This window comes from Bidens hawaiensis, unplaced genomic scaffold, assembly GCF_021521415.1.
Source record: "Bidens hawaiensis isolate Kalapana, Puna unplaced genomic scaffold, B.hawaiensis_p1.1 tig00010181_1, whole genome shotgun sequence".
Lineage (NCBI taxonomy): Eukaryota > Viridiplantae > Streptophyta > Magnoliopsida > Asterales > Asteraceae > Bidens > Bidens hawaiensis.
In genome coordinates, this window is record NW_027491773.1 from 305,355 (window position 1) to 316,122 (window position 10,768).

Below are 10,768 nucleotides of genomic sequence, written 5' to 3' on the forward strand. Positions count from 1 at the left end.
TTACACTTATGATCCTAGTAATCAGAAATCTGTTGATGTTGATTTTGGTCAGACAGTTCCGGTTAAGGTTACTATTAAAGAACCAGAAGTTAGTAAAGGCGAAACAAGTAAGCCTGTTTCGAGTGTTAAGATTTCTACTCCTAGTCCAGTCTCATCAAACTTGGACAAGTCATCCGAGTCGAGAGAGACAAAAGAAGAGGCAGTGCTACCAAAAGGTGGAGGGAAACATAAAACAACTGAAAAGAAATCTCCACTAAACCCGTATGTCCCACCATATGTGAGACAAACGAGCAGTAATGCAGCCTCCACATCTAAAACAACTATTGAAAAGAAAGTTGAACAAAGGAGTTGTTTCAGATGTAATCAATTAGGACACCTAATTGCTGATTGCCCTCTGAAGCAGAGATTCAGAGGTGTGAGGCCTTCGAAAACTGAGAACAGAACTAACCGTAATCACTATAATGGTAAAAATGAAAACTCATCAAAGTTCAGAAATTGGAATAATCCTGGTTTTCAAATAAATCAATCTCAGTTTTTCACTGCTAACAACCAAACCATAAGTAATAATTCATATAATTCACGAAGGTATGGATGGCCTCTTAGTCAATCTACAAGAAGGTATCCTTTTAGGACTTACAGAAATTATTCCGATACTAACTTTGGACAGCCAAAGTACGGGATGTATCGACCCAAGACCAATAGGTCTTGGGTCCCCAGATTTTAATCATCTGCTTTAATCGTGCAGGAACAGTTGAACAGGGCTGCAAACAATCAATGGGTTGTGGATAGCGGCTGTTCCCGGCACATGACGGGTAACAAGAGTTTGTTACACGAATGGAAACCTGTTCAGGGAGGAAGAGTGAGTTTTGCTGGAGAGAGCGGTGGAAGGATCACAGGAATTGGGACGGTGACTAACGGAAAGATGACGTTAGAGAAAGTAAATTTCGTTGAAGAACTGAAGCATAATCTGCTGAGTGTATCGCAGATCTGTGACAAAGATTACACCGTGCACTTTACCAAGAATGAAGCGATCGTGCTATATCCTGGTTTCAAGATACTAGAGGATTGGATTGTTATGAAGGCTCCAAGAGAAAAGAATACGTATATTATGGACATGAGGTCGACTGAGATGGCAACAGAAGAATCTTGTCTTCTGTCAAAAGCAACTGAATCGGAGTCCGAATTATGACATAGGAGAATGGGGCATATTCATCTTCGGAAAATGAACTACATTGTCAAGAATGGGCTTGTGTTGGGTGTTCCCTTGAAGAATTTCAACTTTGAAGACCAATGCTTATCGTGCAAAAAGGGAAAGCAACACAAGAAATCCCATCACACCAAGAAGGTTAATTCAATAGTCAGTACCCTAGACTTACTTCACATGGATCTCCTTGGTCCCGTGAATGCAAAAAGCCTAGGTGGAACATCTTACTGCTTGGTGATCACTGATGATTTCTCTCGATACTCTTGGGTATATTTCCTGAAGTCAAAGGATGAAACTGTTCAGATGGTAATAAATTTGATTACCAAGGTTGAGAATATTATGGGAAAAAGAGTTAAATACATCAGGAGTGACAATGGGACTGAGTTCAAGAACTATCAGATGGAGCTCTTCTGCTTACAGAAAGGAATAGAACACTAGTACAGCGCTCCGTATACTCCGCAACAAAATGGAGTGGCTGAGAGGAAGAACAGAACGTTAATTGAAGGAGCCAGAACCATGCTGGCTGATTCGAAACTTCATGTGGTGTTCTGGGCTGAAGCTGTTGCAACAGCCTGTTATATCCTTAATAGAGTGTTAACTGTTAAAAGACTGAATAAAACATGTTATGAACTTATGCATGGGAGAAAGCCCAACTTGAGTGGTCTTGAACCATTCGGGTCCCCGTGTTCGATATTAAAGACAAATTCTAAATTTGGTGAAGTAGCCGACGAAGGAATTTTGGTCGGATACGTTGTTGGGACTCCCAACAGACGAGTCTTTAATACATCGACCAACAAGGTTGAGGTGGTCTGTAACACTGATATCACAAGTTACAAATCACCAAAACCAAGCAGGGGAGCCGCTGGGGTTTTCGACTATGATAGACTTTTTAAATCTTTTAACATGCCTTACTTGGATTGTGCAGAAGTAGATGAAAGAATAGCTTCGAAGATGCTTTACGATGAGGAAGACAATGTTGTGCAAAGACCGCTGTACGATGAATGTCAGCCTTCCTCGTCAAATGCTGTCGATACCCCTGCTGCCTCTACTAAAGAGGAATTCTTCAATCCTTTTCACTCTCAACAATAATCACCCATTGATGAGCTACCTTCGAACCTGGAAGACAATCTGCAAGTCAGTGCGGTTCCGAATATGAGAGTTCACAAAAATCACCCTTTGGAGAATGTGATAGGTGATCTGTCCGACGGTGTACAAACAAGACAAAGCTTGAATGAGCACACCTGTGTTTACACAAGAATTAAAGATACAGGAATCATAAACGAATGCTTGTACACCTGCTTCATCAGCTAGATTGAACCAAAGAACTATCAAATGGCTCTCAAGGACAGCTCGTGGGTCGAAGCCATGCAAGAAGAATTAGCCCAGTTCAAAAAGATGGAGGTATGGAACTTGGTTGCAAAACCGAAGAATGTGCATGCGATTGGCACAAAATGGGTTTTCAAATGCAAGAGAGATGAGAAAGGGATTATTATCAGGAACAAGGCGAGGCTGGTTGTAAAAGGTTTTAATCAGCAAGAGGGGATCGATTACAATGAGGTGTTTGCTCCTGTAGCAAGATTGGAAGCCATTCGTTTGTTTTTGGCATTTGCTGCACATAAGGAGATGAAGGTATTTCAGTTAGACGTGAAGAGTGCGTTCCTTAACGGCAAAGTCGATGAAGTTGTGTACGTTGAGCAACCTCCGGGTTTTCGTGACCCAGACTTTCCTGATCACGTATACAAGCTAAGTAAAGCACTGTATGGGCTACATCAGGCTCCTCGTGCCTGGTACTCAACACTATCCGACTACTTGCTTGAAAATGAGTTTGAAAGGGGAAAGATTGATAGCACTCTGTTCTTCAAGAGAAAAGGAAGTGACTTTCTTCTGGTGTAAGTCTACGTGGACGACATCCTCTTTGCTGCATCAAAAGTCGCCATGTGTCAGGAGTTTAAGGCCGTCATGAAAAAGAGATTTGAAATGAGTGCTATGGGTGAACTAACTTTCTTTTTAGGTCTGTAGGTTGATCAGAAGAAAGATGGGATGTTCATTCATCAGACTAAGTATGTCCATGATGTTCTCAAACGCTTCAAGATGGAGGACAGCACTCCATTTGATACTCCAGTCTGCGTCAACCATAAATTGGGTGCTGATTCAGAAAACGATGCAGACGTGGACCCAACCTAATATCGGGCAATAATAGGTTCTTTAATGTACTTAACTGCTTCTAGACCTGATATTATGTTTGCTGTTTGCTGTTTGTCTTTGTGCACGCTTTCAGGCAAACCCAAAGGAATCTCACTTGAAGGGTGTGAAGAGAATATTGCGCTATCTCAAAGGCAAACCTAAGCTGGGATTGTGGTACACGAGAGGAGGAGACTTGGAGTTGGTCGCCTACACGGATTCTGATTATGGAGGGTGCAATCAGAGTCGGAAGTCAACAACAGGTGGATGTCAGTTTCTTGGAGGCAGATTAGTGTCATGGCAGTGCAAGAAGCAGACCTCAGTCGCCATTTCAACCTGTGAAGCAGAATAATGGCAGCATCCAACTGCTGCTCCCAGGTTCTTTGGATTCAACAGCAATTGCGCGATTATGGTCTGAATTTCACTCATACTCCTATTTGCATTGATAACACTGCTGCTATCTCAGTAACTAACAATCCCGTAAAACGCAGTAAAACTAAACATATTGACATCCGTCATCATTTTATACGGGATTGTGCTGAGAAGAAACTGATTGTGCTCGAAAAGGTTGATACGTTAGATAATTTCGCTGATTTGTTCACTAAAGCGTTTGACAAAAATCGTTTTCAAAACCTTGTTGAGCTGAATGGGATGATCAATCCCGAGTAACCGTGTTTTTGTCTTTACTTAAAAAAAAAATGCACCAACAGACTCCCCTTTGACCGTTGCTCTCAATTCTAACAAACACAAAAGATCATCTGTTACAAAACATGCACTAACAGACTCCCTCTTAACTGATGATCTTCTGTTTGCTCTTCAACCAGCCGTGCCTGAAACTGTCTTGTAGCTTCACAAATCTACCAATCGCCCAGCGTCTTCCATATCCGATCTCCCCTTCAGTGTAAGCTTCTCCGACTATATAGATTGAGGTCTTTGAAATGCATGCATCCCCGTGCCTAATTAATCATCTCAACCAATCACGTGAGTCCTTCTGACTTCACAACACGTGAAGTTCTTCTAACTTCACCAACACGTGAAGTTGGGCTCCCTCCACAACTTCACCAACACGTCGGCATACGATAAGGTTTAATCTTCAACTACTCAACATCAAGTGATCAATTTCATCACAAAACCACCTTGACAGAATCTAACACACATGACCATTAATTAATCCGAAGCATCTTCAATCACCAGGGATAACGATCAAGAACATAAACACTTTAATTCCCGATTAAATCCAACTTGTTCCAGAATTTTCACTTTAATAAATAAGCATCACGTTTCAGGATCCAATTCTCGAACGCCTTGAAAATAACATAAATAATATGTTCTGACCGCAATCCAGTAATGACGAAAACCTTCAGTTCAATTTGACTTTCTTCAGTTGGTCAACCTCGAACAACAACTATTTCATTGCCCACAAACACCCAAATATGTGTCAATATCCAGTTTCAATCAATATCCCATTCACAACCTCAACTCCATATCCAGAGTTGACACGTATTTGTTCACACGTAAGACCAAGAGATAACAAGTTTCACTCGTTGACGGAACAACGTCTTCGGTCTCACAATAATCGTGTACACCTGGCCATACAGACGAAAACTTCAAACACTTTTTTTTTTTTAACTTCGCCTAAAGTCAACTTCGCTCTTCCTTAACTTCGCCTGTCCATAACTTCGCCTGACCAAAACTTCGCCTGACAGATAACTTCGCCTGAGATAAGCGAACTTGTGAGGTAGGCGAAGTTGTGAATAACTTCGCATAACCTTATATCTTCGCCTAAACCCTAAAATTTAAGCGAAAACTTCGCCTGAACCCCATAACTTCGCCTGCGGCGGCGGTTCGGCCAGAAACGCATCAGAAACGTGCCAGAAACACCAAAACGCAGATCTCGAACCATAGCATAAGAGCCTAAGGCTCTGATACCACTTGTAGGTTCCCACCCGGATCTACACGGAATATCTCGTTCTACGTAGGTGCGGAATCCCTACGTAAGACATTACGAGCGTAGAAGACGATATACGTTAACACGATCGAACACATGTTACAATAAGCAAAGACACGTTGTATATTGCAACTGGAAACACGTGATATCAATCACTGATTACAGGACCTCGTACAATAATGACTCGACCGCTTACAAACTCCGCCGTAACCTAATCCTTATAAACACGATAACTTCGCCTGGCATGTTCAGGCGAAGTTGTCACTAACTTCGCTTATCTAACAAGTTCGCCTATATCAGCGAACTTGTTAGCTAACTTCGCTTAACACAAAATACAAATCCAAACGACTCGATTACAGACACTATATACTGAACTACTGACATCATGTACCAACATCCACTAAATGGTTCTTTGGTCATTTTTCCCAATAAACAAGATTCACATTCATAAAATGAATCATCACTTGATTTCAAAAGACCATTCTTTTGAAGTGTATGAATGCGATCCTTGTTTATATGACCAAGGCGACAATTCCAAAGAAATGTTTTACTCAAATCCAATTTGAGTCTTTTGGTGCTAGCTTGGTACAACGAGTTATCAATGGATGTATAATCATGAACCAATTCATAAATTCCATTAAACGACATTGCTTTAAAATAAAAGACATCATCCATGAATACATAAAAACCATTGTTCACAAACTTGAAATCATAACCAAATTGTCTTAATACAGAAATAGAGATAATATTCCTAGTCAAACTTGGAGAATACAGAATGTTTTTCAAAAGAACTTCCAAACCATTTGGAAGCTTCAAAACATAATCTCATCGGGCTTGGACGTCAACCTTTGCTCCATTGCCCATGAAGAGACTTATATCTCCTTTCTTGAAATCATTTCTTCTTTTGAACCCCTGCAATGAATTGCATATATGAGTTCCACATCCGATATCCAATACCCATGTGTTTGAAGAAACAATATTAAGATCAATATGGATCATGAAAGTTGTACCTGAGGTTTGCCCCGCATCCCTCTTAGCTTTCAACTCTTTGAGATAGGTCGGACAGTTTCTCATCCAGTGACCTATCTCCCCACAACCAAAGCACGGATCCTTAGCTCTAACCTTTAGCTTCTTGGGTTTTGGTTCCACCTTTGCCTTTCCTTTGAATCCCTTTTTGACTTGCCCTTTACCAACAACAACCTTTGTCTTTGGTTCCGGGTGATGCCTCTTCTTCAAGCCACCCTCATTGATCGTGAGAAGGGGTAAAACCTTTTTACCCATTCCGGCTTCGACTGTCTTAAGCATTGTGTTGGTGCATTTTGTGACCGTCGCTATGGAATTCTGACTAGCGGAGACGAAGTGGTGAAGTTAGAACAACTTCACCATAGGCGAAGTTAGAACAACTTCACCATAGGCGAAGTTAGAACAACTTCGCCATTGGCGAAGTTAGGACAACTTCTCCTACAGGCCCAAGCCCGCGAAGTTGGTTTGTCTATATATTTGTGTGTCATGTTTAGGTTTTTGGATCCAGAAAAACTGAGAGTATTTGTGTAGCTGTCATTGTTTAGAGAGAAACAGCTAGAGAGTGTCGTGTGGGCAGACTCGAGGTAGAGCTTACCTCTGGTCGGCCGTGTTTTTGTTTTGTTCGGTATGTAACGTGGTTTGGTTATTATATAAAGGATCTGCAGATTCGTTTTATCCCATTCGTGTGTTTGTTTATGTGTAATCGTGTTCTTCGTCTTCAACACCATAAACGAGTCTAGGAGGATTACGCACTACTAGACATCGTGCGGATCTCGTATCGATTAGCGACGCCCCGGGGGGGGCTTACAAGTGGTATCAAGGACTTAGGATCTTATGCTATGGTTCGAGATCTGCGTTTTGGTGTTTCTAGCCCGTTTCTAATATGTTTTTGGCTTAACAGCCGTTTTGGCGAAGTTGTCGCTAAAATTTTAGGGTTTTGGCGAAGTTGACTTTTGGCGAAGTTGACTTTTTGGAGAAGTTAAAAAAAATTGTTTGGAGTTTTCGTCCGTATGGCCAGGTGTACACGATTATTATGAGACCGAAAATGTTTTTCCAACAAAGAGAGACAATTGGTATCTCTTGGTCTTACGTGTGAACAAATACGGGTCAACTATGGATATGTAGTTGAAGTTGCAAATGGGATATTGATTGAAACTAGATATTGACACATATTTGGTTATTTGGGTGTTTGTGGGCTAGAAATAATTATTGTTCGAGATTGACCAACTGAAGAAAGTCAGATTTTGTTCGGGTTGTAGTCATTATTGGATCGTGGTCAAAGCTTATTATTTATGTTATTTTCAAGGCATCGAGAATTGGATCCTGAAAACGTGGGAAACGAGCATCCGAGATGCTTATTTATTATGGTGAAAATTTGTGAACAAGTTGGATTTAATCGGAAATTAAATTGTTTAAGCTCTCAACCTGAAATGGGGGATACGAGTATCTGGGATACTTATTTATTAGGGGTGAGGTACTTAAATAATTTCGTTCTCGGAAATAATAAGAAAGTCACTTGATCGTTATCCCTGGTGATTGAAGATGCTTCGGATTTATTAATGGTCATGTGTGTTAGATTCTGTCAAGGTGGTTTTGTGATAAAACTGATTACTTGATGTTGAGTAGTTGAAGATTGAACCTTATCTTACTATGCAATTCCGACTAGTTGGGTGAAGTTTTGGAGGGAGCCAACTTCACGTGTTGGTGAAGTTAGGAACAACTTCACGTGTTGGTTGAGATGATCGATTAGGCACCGGGAAGCAGGTCAAAGATCTTGATCGATATAGTTCGAGATCGAGAAAAAAAATGTGTGTTTGGTTCGGAGGAGCTTACACTGAAGGGGAGATCTGATATGGAAGACGCCGGGTGATTGGTAGATTTGTGGAGCTACAAGACAGTTTCATACACGGCTGGTTGAAGACAGGATGGATGTTGCATGTATATGTGAAGTTCAAGTTTGAAGATCACAGTGCAATCGAGTCCTACCAGAAGAAGAAAACAGAAGATCATCAGTTAAGGGGGTGTCTGTTAGTGCATGTTTTGTAACAGATGATCTTTTGTGTTTTTTTAGAATTGAGAGCAACGGTTAAAGGGGAGTATGTTGGTGCATTTTGTGACCGTCGCTATGCAATTCTGACCGGCAGAGACGAAGTGTTGAAGTTAGAACAAATTCACCATAGGCAAAGTTAGAACAACTTCGCGATTGGCGAAGTTAGGACAAATTCGCCTACATGCCCAAGCCCAAGCCCGTGAAATTGGTTTGTCTATATATATATGTGTCAGGTTTAGGGTTTTGGATCCAGAAAAAACTGAGAGTATTTGTGTAGCTGTCATTGTTTAGAGAGAAACAGTTAGAGAGTGTCGTGTGGGCAGACCCGAGGTAGATTTCATAACACTAGCCAACCAGCGTACCTCATTGTCACTTCACCCCTCTCCTTTCAGTGAGCTCACCTCGGGTCAGCCGTGTTTTTGTTTTGTTCGGTATGTAACGTGGTTTGGTTATTATATAAAGGATCTGCAGATTCGTTTTATCCCATTCGTGTGTTTGTTTATGTGTAATCGTGTTCTTCGTCTTCAACACCATAAACGAGTCTAGGAGGATTCCATCTTCAATAACATCGTGCTGATCTCGTATCGATCAGCGACACCCCGGAGGGACTTACACATTGCGTGAAGCTCACCAATGCTTTTGTCCCATCCGTTCATGTTGTAGTTCATGACGAATGTCTCAAACCTTTTTGTTAAGCCGTTTAGGATCAAATCCGTGGCTAATTCTTTTGAGACGGGACGGTTAAGCCGTTCAAGCCTATCAATGTGGCTTTTCATCTTAAGCACATAAGTTGATACGGATTGGGTTTCTTCCACATGACATGCATGAAGTGCTCGAACCGTTTCGAAGCGCCCCACCCTATCTTGAGTTCCTTAAGCTGGGTTATCATGTCATATGCCCCATGATTCTCGAAATCCTTTTGGATCTCGGGAATCATTGTTCCCAACATGAGGCAAGAAACTTGCACCGAATCTTCGGTGTATTTCAGCCAATCCGCATAGGCATCCAAGTCATTAATGTCGGGTTCATCGGGAATAGGATCGTCTAATATATAGGACTTCTTCTCTTGCTTGAGAACAATTCTCAAGTTTCGATACCAGTCCATAAATTTGTTAAAGTTTAGACGATCCTTATCCAGAATGGATCTAAGTGATAGATTATGCACATGAGGGATAATAGCGTTAGGTGGATTGTTGATTGCGGCCATCTATAAAGAATTTAACAAAGTTCAATTTAGTATTTTCGATATCAATAAATTTTAATCATTAATACCCTTAAATGTCTCCAAGACAATTATTGATTAAAATCTAGAACTCAACGTTTCATCCAAATAGTAGTTAGGTGACCTTTATCCCACTATTCGAATTAACAAGGTAGTCAACGTTTGACGATTGCAACCCTTTAAAATTCTAGTTTTATGGGATCGGTCAAACATCATATGTTTAGTTAGCATGTTTAATCCCATCAACACCTTTGAACGCCATTTCTCGGTGTATAACCATGGTTTCCAAATCAAGTCGTCCTACTTACACACACGTGTGAGTTTACACATACAAGTGGTTAGGTGACCCTCATTCCACAAGTATTGTAAAACCACCTCAAGATCACAAGTTTTCTTGAATGTGGTTAGGTAACCCTTACCCCACATCAAGTCTACAAGTGACTTAAGTGTCGTATAAAAGGTTGGTGTTCAACTTGCTTTTAAAACTGATTTTAGTTTTCAAAAATTCTAGATTGGAAAACTATTTAATGTACCTTCCATTTGCATGCATTCAAATGTATGGTACCTTTGAAAACCAATTTTCAAATTCCTTTAAATAAAACCCATTTTATTATGAAATCATTAATAGTTAATAAAACCATTTTTATCACTTAATAATTTCAAAGGAATCACTTTTATGCTAGTTGTCGATTTTAATTGTTAACATCCAAACATGATAAAACAATAAAAATAAATCAACCACACAAGCACAAAATACAAACACAAGTCCATAACCATAACCACCTAGAATGACAACACTTGTTTACCGAAACAAGTGTGACAAAAGGTCTCTCCTAAGGGACGAGAATGACACAAGGTATGTGTCGGTGAACTCCCACTTGATCCCGCATCCATATGCTTCAAGTGTCCACCTTGTGTTGTGACTCCTCCACTTTATTTGGGCTTCCATTTGGGCTCCAACTTCAGCTCCTAGCTTCCATGGGCCTCCATGTTTAAGTTTTGGCCATTGGGCTTAAATCCCATCTTGGACTATGAGGTCCATTAAGGCCCAACACAAAAAAAAGTAACCTTGTTTCATCTTCTTTTACAAAAAAAATTTATCCTAATACATTTTTCTCTAGTAAAATAAATTCAACTAAT